The 19,966-nt window shown below is 39.9% G+C and overlaps 1 protein-coding gene across 2 annotated transcripts in view; it reads right to left on the bottom strand.

The window, feature by feature from the left end:
- The window catches only part of JARID2 (jumonji and AT-rich interaction domain containing 2), a 215,648-nt gene that overhangs the window by 74,471 nt on the left and 121,211 nt on the right, over positions 1–19,966 (bottom strand). The window lies entirely within an intron of this gene.

Genomic DNA, 19,966 nt, shown 5'->3' with positions numbered 1-19,966 from the left:
CTGTGTCCAGTCAGCACCTCATGCCAGTGCTCAGCCTGAGGAGACATCTAACAGCAAGAGTAGAGGAATGGCCCCAAAAGCAGACCACTTGTAATTTCAAGGAACACATGCTTGTAGCAACCCTAGGGTCATGTTCGGTAGATGTTTCTGTTAGTCTAAACAAGCTCTAATAATTAATTTCACAGTTCAAGAGGAGACTAGCTTCAGCCATTTTAACCTGCTGGTAACGTGCTCTGTGACGGGCAGCAAAGTGCCTTCCTCTTACCACATTATGTTACAAACCCAACCAGTCACTGAAGCACTTTCTGCTGTATATGTAGATACACATCAGCCTGCTCTACACCTTTGACATCCAGTCTCAAATGTGAAACACAACAATGAGCCTCAAATGTGATAGTCCCAGTACACACCTTGCTCCTCGCTGCACTTTTAGTTTAGTTGCAACCTGATCCTCCATAATAGACCGAATGCCTACGCTTAAACTTCTTTCCAGATCTACATTTTTCACAGTGTCTCCGTGAAAGAGAGAGGTTCCTGTCCATCACTACAGCTGGCTGTATCCATCTCTCAAACCCCCACACTGAAGTCAAAAAGGCCTCTGTCATAGCCCATCAGTAGCATCCACTCAGTCGCGTCACCTGTGGCTCTGGCTCTGGGGAACAGGAGACCAAGGAAAGCTCACATCACTAAGCACAGTCTTGTAAATCTGTAAAAAAAATCCAAAACTCTGGGATGGTTCTTGACGCCGCCTCTCTTCCTCAAAAGCACTAAGCCAACATTTGGTCACTGATTTACAGGCAGTCCTCAGGCAAATCACTTGTCTGTCACTTTTCCAGGCTGAAATTAGACATTGACCAAAAGAGGGCTGTGTATAAGGATTAAAATCCTATGAAAAACAGTGTGTGCATGCTTGTTTAAATCAGATGAGGACCTCAGGTCAGTTTGTCACATGGCCATACAATAGGTCATGGCAGAGTGCTCCCACACAGGAGCTGCAAGAAATTGGCAATTACTTCAGCTGGGACCACCGGTGAACATTTGATGAACTTGAAACTGGTTCATTTAGTTCTCAAAAGCCGTGCATTTGAAAGGCAATTGGTGAAAATGCCAAGCGACCTCCCCAGAAAGAATGAAAGAAGTGATATTGGAAAGAACACTTGAGCAGTAAGAGAAAGCAGGCAATAAGGCCAGGAGCAATAAAGGAAGTAAAACATTGTGAGGGAATGCAAAGAGCTGTCGGTATGTTCAGGAAAGTGGAAGTTACCTGAAAATAAAATGGAAAACCTGTGAGGACCAGATGGACTAAGGAGAGAATGGCAATGTAGCTGACGTGCCTGATTAGAAAACTGCAGAAATCTGACAAAATATGCAATCCTTTTCATACCCAGCCAACCACTGAGCCACAGGTAAAGAAATATGTGGAGGATTTCACAAAGCCCTCGAGTATTTTCTTTGTTTAAAATTGTATTAAATATGGGTTCAAGTAGCTATGGATACTGTTCAAAATAACAAACAAATGCAATCACAACGGGTTGTGTGAGTGACTGCCCTTAGCACTAAAGGAAATCTAAATAGCTTGAAGGTGAGAATTAAGTCAACAAAGTCAACAAATAAAATAAATGCATCTTTTATCACACCATTACCAAGGGAAGACAATGCCAAAAGGCAGAACTAGAGATGCTTCTCCTGAGGCCTTGCTGGCAACACAAGACTGCCCCAATTTAATTTAAGTTTTTTTAAATCAGTTCAAATCCATGTGGACTTTTATGGGTTAAGAGTAGGTTAAACCAGAGTCTTGTTGACAGATAAATCAAAAAGACAGCCTGTCCATGCAGCCTCTTGTGCCAGTTTAACTTCATTAATTTAAAAGTCACATCTTAATTTAACTTAACATAAGCCATCTCAAAATCTCAGCAAAGCACCACCACTAAGACTTGAATGATTTTGGATCAGTAAATCCAAAATCCCCTCTAAAGTTATAGCAGACTCCAGCCCACCTACCCCACGACCTGCTACTTTCTGTTATGATTTTCTACTGCAGACAGAGGCAAATTTTGTCCTTAGAAGAAATTTAAGCTGCAATTTGACCTCTAAATATTCAAATCCTATTCTTTGGGAAAAGGTACTGATTCCAACTTCCCATTTTGAATCTATACAGACAATATTAAAAACACACCAAATGGAGACATCCCTGGTTTCATACATAGGGTTCAAAATCCTGGTAGGAGTTTTGCTGAATGTGCTAATCTATATTTTTGTGCATTCACCAGGGCTCTCCGTACCCACGAGGACTCCTCACAGCCAGGCAGCTTTAAAAGTGTTCCAGCTCTTCCATGCATCACTGTTATATAATTCTGCAAGATCAGAAGCTACCCTAGAAATAACTGGGTCACTAACAATGTCCCTCTTCATAGCCAGTGTGTGACCTTAGCCAGCCTGACATGACTGAATTGGTTCACAATGCTTTAAGCTGAATAAAATTAAACTATATAGGTAAGTTTTATTTATTCAATGTTTCATACATGTATATACACGCACACACACATGCGCATATACATATGTATATTACCTGCAATGAAAAGGAATGATTGCAGACAAGGATCAGAAATATGAATAGCTGATTTTTAGATTACTGTAATAAGCTTCGCAGAAGGTATTTCATAATTTAATAAGATAATCAACCATCATAATTAACTGCATTTTACATACCTTTCCCCTTCCCCAGGGGAAAAGAAAAGCTTTTAAAACAATCAAAAACCAAAACTCAACACTCTTTCAGACTTAGTAAGGAACCCATCCTACCAAAACTGGTAATCCAGACACCTTAACACCTGCAAAACATGCCTCTGAGGGAACTAAGAGCTTATGAACATTTCCAGCTCTAGCCCTTTAAAGGTTTTCTAAATCCAAATGAAACCAATGGAGTGCAAACACCCTCGAAGTGCAGATGCAAAGCAAAGCAGCTGTTGTCGCTCACATCTTCACCCAGCACTGTAGTGTCAAATTAATCACTACTCAGTTTTACTGATTAGTTCCTTTAGAAGGATTTAGCAGCCAATTATTACATACCATGATTTCCCTGAAGAAAGGAGGTTTTAGGGTGAAAACCAGAAGTGGGGAAAAACCCAAAAGGATAGTGAGCTATGTCACCTTCTACAAGCCAAAAGAAACTGAGAAGGAGATCTGTGCTGTGAATCCCCATCACAGTGGCTGAGGTTCCCTGCGTCATAGGGGACAAGCAATATGTCAGGGCAGCTCTTCCTCTACACCCCTCTCTCAGCACATAGCAGGGAACTCTCTACAAGTATTTTTGGCAAGGTTTCAATGCTCCACATTCCATTTAGTGAAGGAAAATCATGCTCAAAGCAGAGACTTTGGATCAGCTATAGCTGACCCAGAACATCAATCTCCCCCATCTAGACAGACACCATGAAAAGTGAGACATGTCAAAAGTTAGGGTTCATCATTATTTAAATGAATCATTTGGACACTACTATAGAGCAGTGTGGTACTCTCCTCTTCCTCAAGTTGTACACTTCTAGACAAGGAATAGAAATAAAAACTATGGCACCCATATACAGAATCTCAGAAACAACTCCCAGGGGGAAAAAAGCCCTATCAGTCTACAAATACTGTATAAGTAGCAGTATAAATAGGAAAATTTAAGTAATCAGCTTCATAACACAGCAGGGTTACACCAGCTACAGGAAAAACATGTGCTAAACCCAAGTTTCCTCATGCTAAGTAAGAGCAATTCGATACAGAAGCACAGATACTGAAGTGAATCTGCTCATGAAGCAGAGGACATTCACAACCTGGGGAAACAAATTGCTTGAGGTGGTGGGATGCAGGCACAGAGCAGGGACTCTTCAGAAGCAGAGAGAGTCTACAGAATGTGAAATGCTATTCCAGAGCAGTACAGATAAGACTGTAGTTGTTATCAATGAGGACTTTAGAAGGCTAAAATAATCAGCTGTCTGAAAGAAATACCTATGGTTTTTGATACCATGTCCAAGGAAACAGTACCAATTCCCTAATTCTTATTTATATTTTTATCATATTTATCTTATTTATATTTCTTATTACACAAGAAATATAAATCTTCAAGGAAAAAATAAAGCCCCTTACAGAGGGTTTACAAACAAATCAAAACCGTTCAAAACCTGAAACTGTCACAATGGGAACTTCAGCAATTTTGCCTAACACATGGCATGGGAGGGCTCTGGGATGCCACCAGTCAAGGGCTGGTTCCTGCACATGTCAGCAAGCAGTTTGTTTTCATCAATAACACAAGATGCCTGTAGCATCACCAGTTTTACTATGTTCATTGTTTATTAGAAAACACAAGTGTCTTATCTTTTATTAGTTGGCATTTCTCAAGGTTCCCTGCCTTTATTTTTCTCTCCCTAGTATAAATGAGTACATTGGCCAATAATACAAATAATCCAGTCTAAGGAGAAAATGAAGCTCACACTGTGGGATGTTCATTGTGTGAGGTCAGAATATTTAAGGCAATGATAAATGTGTTAAGTTATGTTTCACGTATCATTAAGTAGTGCCGAGTTCTATCCTTAAAACACCCTACTTGATAATGCAGTCCTCCTAACAGAGGGGTGATCTCCCAGCAGACATGGCAAAGTGCCATGCTGCATTATATAACAACATTTTCCAGAGGAATGAGCAGAGCACTTTCTCTGATGCACAGGGAGCGTACAAGCTGTCACTGTGCACTCAGCAGCCTCTTCTACAGGGACTGCATAGCAGAACCAAGTCACTTGTGGGTGTATTAAAAGGAAGAATAAATGATATTCAAGTAACATCCATGTTTTGAAATGCAAATAGTGCCTAGCATCAGCGCATCACCTAATTAAAAGCCACAGGAACTCAGAGCAACACCCATCCAGAGGTAAAGGACTCTCACATATGCACCTCAGATACTACCTTTGCCTACCTATTGAGCTGGTAGAGCGCAGCTCTGCACTGCGACACCCGCTTTCTGCACCAGCTAAACACCACTGATTTATATGTGCTACTGTACACACAGGGAGAGGAGAGGAGAGCAGAGGGGGAAAAACAAAGAAACACAAAAAACCATCTTATATCTCATCCCACTGAAGAACTTTCAAGGGCTTGTCAGCTGATGAGGTGTGCTGCTGGCATAGAGTATTGCCAGGGCTCAGACCTTCTTGCTCTGTGTTTCATAAACCCCAGCAAAGTAGCTGAAAATCTTCATAAATCCTCCCTCTTATATTCAACCTGGAAAATAACCACTGTGACACAACACTTTGGAGCTTTTCATTTCTACACTCATTAAAATAATTAAGGAACTGAGACTGACATTATTTTTTTTGTGGGGTTTTCCACGTCCTCATTAAGAGGTTCCATGGCCGACATGACTCAGAAATTTAGAGCTCATTATACAGAACCACTGAAATTAGCATTCCGTTCATGGGCTTAATAGGTATTTAAGCAATGTAAGAGACAGGTTTTGTTTTGTTCTTTTTTAATTGATAGAATAAACTGTATTCAAATGTTCAGAAAGTCTCACTTGTCTGTGAAGAAGAGAGAGCTGAATGAGCCAAGCACAAACAGTCCTAGAGCCCTTTGTTGCCAGTAAGTGGGCTTCCTCCTCCATCTCCAAGCTCTTCATAATTAAAGATAGCAGCTCACCTAATGCTCAGGAAATGCTGTAAACATTTGTTTTCATTAAGGCACGTATTGGGAAACCACAGGATTCTGTTGAATAAAACCTAGCAGAAAAACACTTCAGTAGAAAAGGTTGGAATGGTCCAAAGAAACAGCAGAGTAAGGAGCAGACAAGGAAGAAAACAAAGCAGCAAAGTCAACAACTAATTCATGCATCCTAGACTGACTAACAATCACTACAAAATAGAGAGAGGAGCACAAACAGAAGATGGATTACTGTTTTAAGGACTACAGGATTCAGTGCTTTTCATATAAAATTACAGAAAACCCTCAGAGGAGCAAAATATTCTTTATACCATGTTAAAAAAAAGAACCTGAGTGGAAAAAGCAGAAGAGATTCTGCTACCCTTATTAATTACTGGGGGGGTGGGGGTGTCCAGGAAAGCAAAAGATGACTTTTTTTCTTCCTATATTTTATTTGGGCTCATGAATAACACTATCTTTAACACCTGCCTTCTTGATCTACTTCCTCAAAGTATGTTGCTAGAATGCTTCCCATAATTCCCACTCCCCCCTGCCCAAAAAAAGATGTCTAACTCAACAAGATATTCCTAGAAAAAAATATTCCTGAATGTGTGTGCATCCTCCACACTCCACTAAGGAAGTTTTTGTCAGTTTGCTTTTTAAGTTGGGAACGTCAAGCTCTAAAAGACATGTCTCCTGAGCAAGTCTTGGGGAAAAAGAACACCCAGACCAAAGGACAGATCAGAACAAGGGCATAGTATCAGGGTTGGGAAATCTGCCCAGATACTGAAATACTGTTGTCTGTCCTCATGTCAAACACTACTTCAGACCAAAGGGCTTGTAAAAACTGTTATATGAAGAAATGGTATATGAAGATTATACTCACACTTCCTTTTAGAAGACAGAGTAACAAAAACTTGTTACAAATTCCCTTTCAACTTGCCTTTTTCATGTTAAAAATTAGAAATAATGATGTGACAGAGTTGCATTTCTAACATCAGAGGTTCGTCTCAGGAAAAGGATCTTCATCTTCAAGAGACAAGAAGAAACAAGAAACAGCAACAGGCCCAGATCCTGCCTTTCTCACTCCATCCCAGCCCAGAAACTTCCTTCCTCAATGGCAAGTAGACCATGTATTTGGGCAGTGACCTGTCAGTATTTTGTAGAAACTGGGAAATTAGCATACAGCTGCATCCCCAGGCTGACAGAGGGCTTTGAATGGCATGTAAAAACCTGATGGAGAAGCAAATCAATGTGAAGCCTTGAACTGAAGATAGCAGGTAACACCACAGAACGAGACAGACGCAACAAACAGCTAAAGCAGTTAAGTTTCCTGAAACTTGACAGTTTCTAAGTAGGGGGCAGAGAACCAGTGCTCAAGAAGATGCGGCTAAGAAGCTGAAAATAATAACCATAATTTGGAATAAAGTTCCATATTGGGAAGTTTCTATGACTGAAATAAAAAGGAACACAGTATGGGTTAGAATACATGTGGTACTTTCATTGTCTGAGCTATTTTCATTGACACTGAAAAAATGTAAAGGAACAATTAGTCCATTTTTACTTCGAATGGCATACACTCTTTGTAGTCCCACTGGATTAGTAACCCTGCAGATAAACTACAGCTTCAGGGCAAATGATGCAACATAGAACCTCCAACACATGCTCTGCGCAAAAGGCTTTGAACGAAGAATCCTGTGGGTGAAAAGGACATCTTTCTCTGCCACTAAAATAATCAAGTACCCAGCAAGTATGAAACTCAGATCAGCAGCCATCCAGTCAATAAACAATTTCTCAGAGTTCACACTGCTCACCTTCAACGGAGGCAGCAACCTGACACAAGCCAGGTATGAGCCTGGGGAAATACATGGCATCACTTTCTGATGGCTCATTCTGTGGTGTAAAACTCCAGCAGGCATACACAGATTAAGATAATTGAAAAGGAAAATAAACAAGATTCTTTGAAGGGCTACTCCAAGCACAGTCAAAACCAGGGGCACTTAATTTACAGCACTCTTCAGTCTGTAGACATCTTAGGAAAATGTCCAATCCACTGAAATCAATAATAAATAAGCACTGTATTTCAGTGGATTCAGGAATTAACTCTTGTTATTTAAAAATGGATTTGAATGCAGTTGTGCTGATAAAGCACTCTCAAAATCCTCCTTCAGGGAGATGATTTGTTTTTTTGTTTATTTATGAATATTTATGTTGATTTAATATCAGAAAAGGGAAGAGATAAAAATAGATAAAAGCAAAAATAGACACATATATAAAAATAAAACAGATATAAATAAATTGTATAATTCACTTATACTTTACCCTTGAAAACAATAAACAACTACTAGTCCAATTTTCAATTGCTCAAATCTCTGGCAAATAATTTTAAAGATGGAAGAGACATACAATGATCAAGTGCCGTGGAAGGCCACACAGTATGGCAAGAATCTAAATACTAGGCTACCTTGTACCTACAGTACTAGGCTACTAGGAGATACTGTTCGTTGTATTGCCTGAAGAGGAACAAGTGTTTGAATTCATGTTTTGGTAGGGTCCTGTAACTGTAAGCTTCAAGAAAAAAAATAAACTTTTTTCATGTGGGTTTTTTTTTCTGAATTACTCCAATTGATTCTTCTGATAAGAATAGCATGACCTTTACTCGAATGCTATCTCCCCTCTTTTTCCATTTCTCATCTGATTCACCTTTAAAGTTTATTTTGCAGCCTATCTGGAAACTGGAAGCAACTAAATACTCCTAAACTGGTATGACATAGCACATGTATCAAGACCAAACTTAAAAACAAGGTTTCTATGTAATAGAAATGACATAAAACTGGTAACAATCAAACCTTCATTGCATGGTAACATTTGCCTAAGTATTGCTCAATACATAAAATCTAATTTTCAGGTAATGAGAGGATTTCATAGACCTAAAGACATAAAAGCAAGGTTCTCAGATATTGTGCCACACGTAGTTTGCCCTCTTGTTCTGTTACAAATTCACCAGGTGGGACGATCTAGATTTCAAGAAAAATCAATATCAGTCAATTTTTCTAGTGTAAGACAAATACAAAAAGTCCAAGATACTGCAATTAGTGCGCCAGCTTGGTTTCAGGCTTCTGACCTGGATTGGAGGGTTGAAAGATTTTTCAACCTCTGTTAAGAAAAATTTCATGATTTTTCAATGTGCAGGTGTAAACAAGATGACACCAAAAATAGAAGTAATCAAGAAAGTCCCAGCTGCTCACTTTAACAGCAAACTAGACATATGCAAAAGAAAAACACGAGACTCCCTTCTAAAAAAAAAGTTGATTAAAATTTTAGAGTAATTTATTTTTAAATGCACATTTTCCTTGACAACTTGCAGAACCTATTGTCACAGGGCCAGGAATAATCTAAAGCATAACAGAAGAGCACAGAAGACAAACAGTAAAGGTCTTTGGAGTCTCTTCCTCACCTCACTAGGAAGAGAAACGACCAGAAGAGATGGTGTTGTTTGCTTGCTTAGAATAAAAATGAGAGCAATGGTATCCTGGAAGGCTGAGTTAATCAGGGAAAGCTGCCACCACCTAGAGGGACTGATGTTGCTCCTCTTCATCTTTCTCCCCACGGCCACCTCTGCTGAGCTCAGTGGTGCCCAGGGAATCTGTGTGAGATCAGTTCCACTAACCCAGCAGAAAAACATCCACCTTTGCTTTGACAAGGTGATAAACCATGCCAGAGCCAGCACAAATGGGGTCAGAGGAAGCACACGCCTCCTTATCATGCATCACCTCACTCCATAGCGGGCTATAAGGCTGTAAGTTCAACCCAACACTCTCAACAGGAGGCAAAATGATTTGCATTATCTGACCAACAGCCCAAAGTAAGGTATTTATGCAGTTGTAAAACAGAGGGTCTTCTCAGTAGGCTCCTGATTGTGGAAATCCACAGATGACAGTGCACAGTGCTCAGCAGGCCAAAGGAGAACAGTGCAATCCATAATCACCTAGGGCAAGATCTCTCTAAAGACAGAGGGAAAACCTCTCAAGATACAGCTACCATAAGAAGCATATGTTCATCCAAACACCAGTGCAGCTACAGTGTCTTTCTGTGTGGGATGTCTCCTCAAACAGGTAGTTGTGGTAGAACAACTTGGTTGGAGAGCCCATTTCAAATCTCTTTCTAAGGCATTCAGCAAAGCAGTGACATCAAACCACTGGCACCAAGTGAAACAACGCTTCCTCAAGACAAGGGGTTTAGAAATACAACAGCACACATGCAAAGGAAAATATCCCGTCTGTTGCAGAATAGCTGACTATCCAAACATCCATGTTTCTCTATTAAAGCTGGAATAGACAAAGTTGTATATAAAGAGCTATCAAAATTAGAATGAGGTGCAAAGAAAAGTCTCTCAGACTTAAAAGGCTAATGATGTGTTGTCTCAAGTTTTCATTTCTTCATCCGAGAAATTTTAACTTGCACCAGAATATGTTTATATTAAATTCCAAAAGCTGTCATTTAAAATAAATAAATTCTAAAAGTTGTCCTTGACACTCAGCATACATACACACACGTTACCAGTTAATTAATTTTGCAGAATTATTACTTTAATGAATCCCTCTTCAACTGTGAAGAAAGATCAAATCAGATAATAGCTCCAGCAGTGAGCCTTTTAACTAGGAATCTCCTCACTCTTTATCCATACCCCAAATTTTTCATTCAGAAAAATTAATATCTATAGGATTTCATGAAAGTGAAAGCGTTACAGGCAAATGATGTGTTGCAATAGAAGAGATATTAGAAATGAGGTCTGTACAAAATCTACTTACTTTATTGAAAAGATAAATAACAGCTGTAAGAGCTCCAGGAAAGGAGGAAGGCAAGGGAGGAGAAGAGGAAGAGTGGACAGTCATCTCCATAGTAACTACAACTATGAAACTCAGGGGAGAACTTGCCTGAAAGCTGAAAGAAGAATGTTACCAGAGGAAATAGACTGTAATATAACTGGAAAAAAGAAGAAACTTGCAAATAATTTGCCACATGGTCGAGGATCCCTTAAGCTTTAGTTTATTTAATCAGAGCCAAGAACAAATACCGAGAAAAAAGCAAAGGGAAAAAAGGCATAAAATCAAAACATAATGATGACATGGCCATTACTGTACAAATTATTTAACAATAAACATACCGTTAAAATAGTAAAAATACAAATATTCAGGTTAAGAAGAAAAAAAACAACTATCTTCCCTCAGGAAATTCTGTGCTACTGGATTTAACAATGGAAGAAGAAAAAGGAAAAGCACTATATCAGCATAAGCTAGGCAATATATCTAAAATTCCTGTGAATTTTAAACCCCAAATTTAGCATCAACACAAGCAATCTGAGAAAATTCTAGAGAAGATATTGACAGTACAGAGATCTATATTTTCAAATTCAGTTCAGAGTTAGAAAACTCTTAAAATCCCAAACTTTGATGCTGGTGACATAGACTGACCTAGTTCTGACCAGTGCTCACACCATCCCAAGCCCCTCTCATCCATCCGGGAGTCTTAAGACCCACACCCTACCTGGGACAATACCTGCTTTGAGCTGACCCATAACAACACCAACACTCGTACTGTGGTCAGTTTTGGTGAATCAGCAGCAGCCCACATTCACAGTGCCATTTGCAAGAAACATGTCAAAAATATATTCCCACCACTCACACATTGTCCAGATCAGCCACAGGAATAAATACAGAATAGGATTTCATATAGTTTGGTGTATGTTAAACCAGCATACAACGTGAATACCATCTTCAAATACATCTAAAAATAGTAAAAAACACACCCAACACCACAATAAATCCCAAATCAAAATAAATAAATAAATAAATAAAAAACAAACAAACAAAAAAACCCAAACCTCTAACATTCAATGTTAGGACACACTGACACCCTTCCACTTTAAAATATTGGAATGGCACTCTTTTTTTTTAGTATAATTATCTTTGCACAGCACACAGGACAACCCCGGCTGGCTTTTAATTCAGCACACATACAAAACACTCGAGTCAGAATTATAGTAGAAATTATGTTCTATGCAAATAGTCCATGGCGAATCTCCTCTAAATGTCCATACAAAAGAAACTGGATGCTGCCATCACTGCTTCAGTCAAATAATAGTTAAAACACAAACTGGGTCTTACAGCACTTAGCAGCAAGACCTTCGGTGTCTTGTATGGAGACTGGAGAAGCTACAGGAAGTAATGCAGTCTAATAAATCATGTCCACCCTACCACAACAAAATGAAAAATTTCCTCTGGCCAATCAGCCTTACATTACAAATGTTAGACTGAAAAGATTAGGACTCCACTACTACTACGAAGTAGAAAACACCAAGAATCTACAGACTGTACATCTTTTCCCATGTCCTTTGTTTCCTAATCCTTTGAAAGACCACTAAAAAGTGGTCATACTTTATGAAATTATTACTAAGTTTAGCCCCAGCAAAGTGCATACTGTCAAATATCACAGCATTTTACATCTTTATTTCAGGAACAGGTTTCTGCTTTTCCATTCTTGGCCTTTTATTCTTGCTACAAATATTTTTATCTGTTGACATGTTTTTAAGCTCACATTTTAATTTTATGCAAGAAATGTAAGCTGTTCATTCAATTCTGAAATCTTACCCATACTTGACTGTGTTGAATATTTTCTCATTATGTAATCTTTTCCAAAAGAGTGAGACCACTGCAAAATGCTAGGATGGTTAACATCTAGGACTCAAAATTTTAAACTAGAATCCTTTCTTTAAAACAACGTAACAGAAAAAAAAGTCATGGATTGCCATGATCTTCAAAAGACAATTATATGCCTTTTTTTCCCTCCATGTCTTTGATTTTAAATTCATTTAGAGGGAATTATGAATGGAGGAATACGTGTAAAGACACTCATTTGTAGTACATGTGAATGTTTGGGTTGTTTCCCTTTTTCCCCCACTTCTATTGCTGTGGGTCATGGAAATTGATTAACACAGGGAGCAGACAAAGCTGTGGGATATCTAAGGTGCCTCAATGTTTGTTTGGTGAGGATGGTTGCATATTTTACCTAGAGAGTAATACAACCCAAAGGAAAAGCATACCTATTTCAAATTTTCCATGTTTCCACTATTCAGGATGAGCTGGTCTGGTTTTGAAATAGCAGCAACAGCCAGAAATACCTAAGGGCACAGCATCAAGTCCACCTCTGCTGACATGACAAAAATCTGGGGATGTCAGCCACATGTAACATTTCTTCTGATATAGCATGGGGCTTTGGGAGGAAAAAAATCCTGGACTACCTGGCTGTCCAGACACAGTCCTTGATGAAAAACGTTTTTAATACCAACCTGCCTTTTTGAAATGTCACCTAAGTAGATTGCCCATAAATGTCTTACTCTCTGGACAAGGGAGTAATACAAAGATAATTTTCAGAGAAGAACAAAACCAAGAAGGTTCTAAAAAAGGATCAAATCAGGATCAGACAGGTAGTGCCTCTCCCTTGATCCCAGAGGCAGCAGCCTGGGCACTGGGCTGAGCCATCAGTCAGTAGCTGAACTGTAATATAAGGGTATTAGATGATCGAGCATAGATACACATGGAAAGTTACAGAATAAACCAGAAGTAGCATAGGGCTATGTTAACGCAAACATCAGGCTAGAGTATTATACAGACAGTGGCTCGTATGCATTAAAAAAGCCTCTTTCACACTGACAAACAGATTTGCTTGAAAAAAAATGTCTTTCAATATAGAATCAACTATTTCCTACATGAGTTTAGGGCAACTGCTCCCTGGTATCAAAGCAGTCAACATTTGGCCTTTCATACACGGGGGTGAGACATGAATGATGTGAATGACAGTAGGGATGGGTTATCAAGCAGCTGAAAGAGTGTTTGCCATACACAGGACCACAGAAACAACTGCACTCATCCCATCTGGTTTTAGAAACGTCCTTAGTCCTTCAGCTGATGAGCCCGAACTCAAGGTCATGAAGACCCTTCCCTGCAATTCTGACTTCCTTGAAGAGAGAGTGGCAGAAGAGAGCAAGTGAGTTTGAATCGGACATTGCTTAACAATTCTCAGCTTGCTGTAAATCATACCTTCATAGTTATTAAATCACTACTCAAACAAGTTGTTTACATAGCTGTCTACCCACAAAGTTCAAGTGTTCCCAGATTATTGTACGTTATTATATCTTTGCATGTCGGATAGAAGAATCCGTGTCACAACTTCTGTTTGTTCCTTATGAAAATACTGAAAGAACATTAATCACCTGATTTCTTCCTTTTCAAACTACATACAATAATCTTCTTGACTTGCATTACAAAGCAGGTAATCTGTCTTTTTACTATTCCTGTGCAAATCCACTCCAATGGACTATTATTGCTTTGTTTATAAGGCTTGTTATTTAAATATAAATGTGTGGCACTAAAAATATATTCCACTCATATCAGCATTTCCAGAAAGGGGGGGATTGGGGGCAGAGGGGGTAGGGGGTAAAAAAAAAAATAAATCAAAATTATTACACATAAATCTTATTGGCATTTTGGTTTTATTGTGGATTAATGTAGTTCTTCATAAGCAAACAACTAGTGCAGATTTGCACAGCCTACTGAAATAAGAAAAAAATAATAGAAGCACCTGGTTGATAAGTGAGCTTACATTGTGTTGTAGTAGGCAACAGCTGAACACAAATACATTATATAGTGTTCCAATTAGTGAAAAGACTATTCACTGAAAAGGTCCTGGAAAAACACTTTGATATTGCGAGCAGTCTCCTGCTTTCACACCCGAGTCATAATACACTGCTCTCTCCATCACCTACAATACCAAGTAGAAATCCCTCACAAATTTACATATGTGGGAACAGGATTGACCTTGTTTTACATCTTGCATGGAAGGTGCTAAGTCTAGTGCTAAATAGACTGTTCATTATTAGCTATAAAAACAATGTGACAAAAAGAGAAGAAAAAAAAGAAACCAACCCCACATCCCCTCAACCTTTTGACAGCTCTACTGCAAGAAAGTCTTTTGCAGCTCAAGTTGAAAAGGATATATCACTAAAAGAAACCACTTAAATTAGCAGCTTGCCTAATATGCAAAAGCTTGCCTACCCTTGACTGGCTTTTTTTTGTGCTGAGGGTGCAAAACAGCTCTGCCAGCCTAGCAGCTGTGCAGTCACCAGCCAAAGGAGATCAGCATGCTTATCTCCCTCCCCTTGGCCACATATTCCCACCTTTTCATTTGACAAATCTTAACACTCATCTTGCCCCACAAAAAGCCAGTTCAGGGAGCTAAACTGGCATCTAAAAATAAAAACTAAAAAAAGAGAAACAGGAAAATGGAGCAGGCAGCAGGGAGCCAGCACAAGGCAAGGAGCAGGAGCACATCCCCTGGGTTGGCCTTGCTGTATCACACAATCACACTTCCGATTGTCACATGCTTGAGACCGTTAGCAGAAAGCTGCTGTATTAATTAAAGGCCCCAGAAGGTTCCTAATAAGCAATTTCTGGCCAGTCTAGCTGTGGCAGCTTAAAACGCTACTGCTCCCCAGTGGGTTGTTCCTTTCTCCTGCAGCCAACAACTTTCCCTGTAGCAGAACTGGACAAAGTGTCCTCTCCAAGGAGCTATGCACACCCTTGACCCAGGGGACAATGTCCATCCACTCTGCTGCTCCTGCAAGGGGGGAAATTCCTCCAACCTTATTTTGCTCCTAAACTAAACCAATGTCTTTTTTCTCCCTTAGTGGAGAGAATATTCTAACATTGAATTAAACCCCCACAAATTTAAAGCTTAACAGTTACTAAAATCAATCAGCCTCCTTCCACTTCTCACAGCCTTCTATTAACACAACTTTACAATAGAAAAATTGTGCATTTGGCAATTCCCTGTGTGCATTTCTGGGAAAGGGCCCATGTAAACAAGTAGCCACCTGATTAGTAACAGGAAGCAAGCAATAGCCTATTATCACCAAAGATCAACATACTGGCACACCAAGTCTGCTCTGCACATGTCCCTTCTTGCGTAATGTGGGCAACTTGTAGCTAGAAAACATATATCTGTCTCTGCACACTGTTATTAATTGCCAGTGCTTGTAGTTAAAAGAGTTGCCCACAAAAATGCACAAGCATGCAGCAGTGACCAAACACATCTGGCCAGTTACCTATTGATCTTCTCAACTGTGAATCACAGCTGGAAACTGGAGATTGGCAACAAAAACATGCAGCTACAAGGAAGTTACACTTCTCCTTCAGCAACTATCTTTTTTTATAGGTTTTGAAAATGTACTACCTATACATGGTGAAGACCACCCAACCCGACAGTTTACCAAGCCTGTATACCAACACTTTTGTTCTTCTCTCCCCAAAGCACTGAAAAAACTAGCAATGGCTCTCACTTACATGGCAACCAGACAGCAACCCATTGCACAACAGATTCAGTGTAAGATTTGAAAGCTTAGCTTTTGCCAAATGTTAGAATAATGCCGACACCTTTCACCTTTACTGGTTGAAAGCTGTACAACTCAGGATTAACCCACTGCCTCCCCTCAGACCTGATCACTAGCAATACACACAGCTCAGATCAAAGCAAGTATTTTTCATCCTTCAAGTGTAAACTCAAACAAATCTAAGTATTTTGAAGTACTGAGCTTGCCACTACTGCCACTGCCAATCCTCCTCAAATCCCACTTACTCTGTAAGTAGGGCTTACAATTCTTGGATTTATCTGGAGACTGTGCAGAGGCAAAGCTATACACATACTCCTTTTCCTCCTTACCACCACCAACAGCTGAAACCTGCAGCACCTCAGAAGGCAGGTTGCATACCTTTAGAACTGTTCCAGATTACTAGTGCAATAGAAAACAATACACTTCAAAAAATGGAGATGGAACTTTCCACATGGGTTGCAAAACTGGCTGTGTAGGAAACTTCCTCCAATCCCCAGAGAGAAAAGGTGTTAATTCCTGACTACCCACGAACTACGTGAAACCACTTGAAGCCTGACAGTGTCAGATCACTGCATTCAAAAGCCTAGTCCATCAAATAAAGTATCTGAGTTTCTGAACAAAACCTGCAGTATATATTAAATCTGTATACTTTCACCAGAACAGCAATCTCTTTCCTTCCACCACGATGCCCTCTTTATGGCATGTGTAGCTCTTCAGTTAAGTTCTGTTACTACGAAAGGCATTGAAACTGGAGAAAAATAGATGAGATAAACCTTAAGCTGTCCTTGGTTGGGGGTTCTACTGTTGTGTTATTCTGTTTGGCATACATATGTGAAATAAGGAATACCTGTCAGTAATCTCTTCACTGGTCAACAGGCAGGCTGGAAGGGATTTACCTCCCCCCACAGATGCCTGTCAACATCTACCTACCTACAGCTAAGTTCTCTGACCAGTAACCCACTGGGAGTGTCCACTGCCTAGTTTTGACCCAAGGAAAATCTACACCAGAGATGGCTGGCACAGTGACACCACAAGGCCATGCTAACTGCTAGCAAATTCACTCTCCACTCAGTTTGCTTCAAGAATTGGCACTTGCTCTTCATGCAGGTTCTCATGCAAATTGTCTCTGAAACTGGAGGACTTTGGATCAACTATAAATGGAAATTAAAAACACACACATGCTGCACACATGCATGAATCTATCTCCCTATTCCCTTTATATAATGTGACCTGCTCTAGGCAGGGGCAGGAAATGCTGCCAGATCAGTCCACTGAACTGACAGACCTGGGGCCAAAAGACTTCCAGACACAACAAATGGGAAGAGGTGGGAAGAAGAAACTGGGAAGAAACTGTTTGCCTCCACGGTACCAGCCCTCCATTACACTGAAGAACTGAAAGGTCAAACCAGAGCCTTAAACTACTAAACAAAATGGAGTCCCTTAAAACAGACTCCCATATTTACTGTGCTTAGTTTCTTAGTTTCTTTCTCTTCTTGTTTCCATCACTAGTGTGAAATATAGGTGACCCATTCCTCTAGAAGATGACATATTCAAGCATCCAAAAGGCTGCCCCTGCCATGCACCAAAAACCCCCCACAAACCATAAAGAACTAAATAGTAACTTATATATAATGGTCAGTTCAGAGTACATGCTAAAGCTACAGTCTTTAAATGTGTATTTTAGTACAAGAGTGTTATTACTTGTACACACAGCTGAACAGACAATTGAAAAGTCTGATTTTGAGAAAGCCCGGGGAAAAGACAAGGAGGGCACACTTCTCAAAACTTCATAAGCTGAGACAGTGAACCCATAAATTCCATTTCAGTCCTGTTCGCCCACCCCACCCCACCCCCCCAGTCTTCCTAAATGTCCTTTGTTCACCCAATATTCCTGACACAACTCTTTCTGGGATCCGAAAATGACATGGACTGAAGAAACATTACATATTCAGATAAACAAAACAAAAAGCCTAAAAGGAAACAAGAAGACGGTATCAAAACACTCAGCGTGCTTCAGTACAGCTTAAGAGAAGGAGCCCAGAAAAGGTCTGTCTGCAAAGAGGAAGCTGAGGGAGGAAAAGAGTAGATAAAAGTCTGTGTTGGGTGTAAATGGAAACAAAACAAGAACATTCTCCTTCACAGCAACTGCAGTAACAATCGTAATATTACTTCAACAGATCATGATGCATGAAGTAGTAGTGAAATGACACCTTGCCTTCCACAAAAGCCAGAAAAATAGTTTTCATCTTGGGTTGTGTGTTGGGGCTGATTTTTTCTGGTTTTTTGGTTTTAAGCTGAAAAGTACCAAAGGCACTGACTTTCCTATTATTATATGCCTGAACTGCTGGGCTGTTTCTCAAGAGTATGAATTCCCTCAGCCCAAACCTAGCAAATACTCCTCCAAAAATATTTCATCCAGAATACTCAAATGCAAGTTTCTGGAGACTGGTGAAGTAGCAATACCACTCATTTCTGAAGCTGGACTGTGCAGTGCACCAGAAGCAGGCACAGCATAAGGGACAAGCCCTCCTGCCCCTTGCCAGTCCCAAGAGAGGAAGGGGATGTTCCCCTGGTTGCACTGGCAGCTGCTCCTACAACCATAATGTCAACAAGAGATAAAAGCCTCATGTAGGTTAACAATAAAGAACCCTGGCAAAAAGCCTCAATTCATCTTCTCTTGCTATTATTTTTAATCCTAACCAGCTCCTTGAACCTACTCATGGTGTGACCCTGCATGCCATTCTGTCAGCACAGCTGAGGAACAAGGGGACAAAGCAAGTGCAGAGGGCACCAAAAATTCCCGAAGATAATGTGCAAGCAACAAACAGCAGTCATGAAATAATGACCACTCTCTCCCAGGATCACACCTACAGTCAATGTCACCTAAATAGCTCAGCAGAAATAATTTTCAATCCTCCATTGTACCTCATAAAGCCCAAAATCAACACACAAAACCTTTTGACCTGACCAGCAGCAGGATGCAATAAGCCTTACAAAATTTCTACTGGTGTGGAAGACAACACAAATTTTACTCTGATACACCAATTGAGCTAAGATAAGATGGGCATATTAACTAGATTTTGAGTTTGTTGCTTGGACAGATAGAAAAGGTTGTGTGGACCAGAGGTGGGGAACACTGGAACAGGAACATGAGGGTGTCCAGGAAAATACCAGTGTCTTCACCCCCTTGGGCTTTTCAGTGGAATCATAAGGTCATACACAAAGCAGGAATACTTCTTTTTTTTTGAAATAGAACTTTATTTGATGACTTGGGCCTAGGATGTGAGGAATGTGGAGGAAAAAAGGTTGAGAAAGCATTTCTGTTTCTCTCTTTTAAATAGCATTTTTCAGACAGCCTGTTTTCGTTCTTACTTCATCCAGAGGACAACTCTCAGCCTCCTGCATTCTCAGCATATTTTCTATAATAGATTGGCATGAGTCCTATGATTTTAACCCATATTTTACACATTCAGTCACTTCTAGGAAAGAGGAGGCAGTTTGCTGCAGCAGTATCTCAAAGTAGTCCTTTGCAACTGATACCCACCACACCACCTTACTACATAGTTTCTCTTCTCAGAAGTATCTCTTTTATTCTTTTCTTCTTTCTTAACTTCACATGGTTTCATTCACCGAAAATTAAAAATAACAACAGTAACACTTACTACTTTAGCGATGCTTTCCTTGAAATTATACACCCATACGTATTGACATGACCTGAGAGGTCAAAGCCAGGGGAGGAGGAGTGAGGGCGGGAGGGGAGAGAGTCCTAAGACATTTAAATTAGCATTTATCTATTCCAAGATAACAACTGCTTTTCTATGCTTTTCAAAACTACAACAAGAACCATCT

This window comes from Pipra filicauda, unplaced genomic scaffold, assembly GCF_003945595.2.
Source record: "Pipra filicauda isolate LSUMZ 115617 unplaced genomic scaffold, ASM394559v2 scaffold49_size4853605_pilon, whole genome shotgun sequence".
Lineage (NCBI taxonomy): Eukaryota > Metazoa > Chordata > Aves > Passeriformes > Pipridae > Pipra > Pipra filicauda.
Note: the sequence above shows the minus strand (reverse complement) of the source record. Positions and strands in the feature narration are given on the sequence as shown.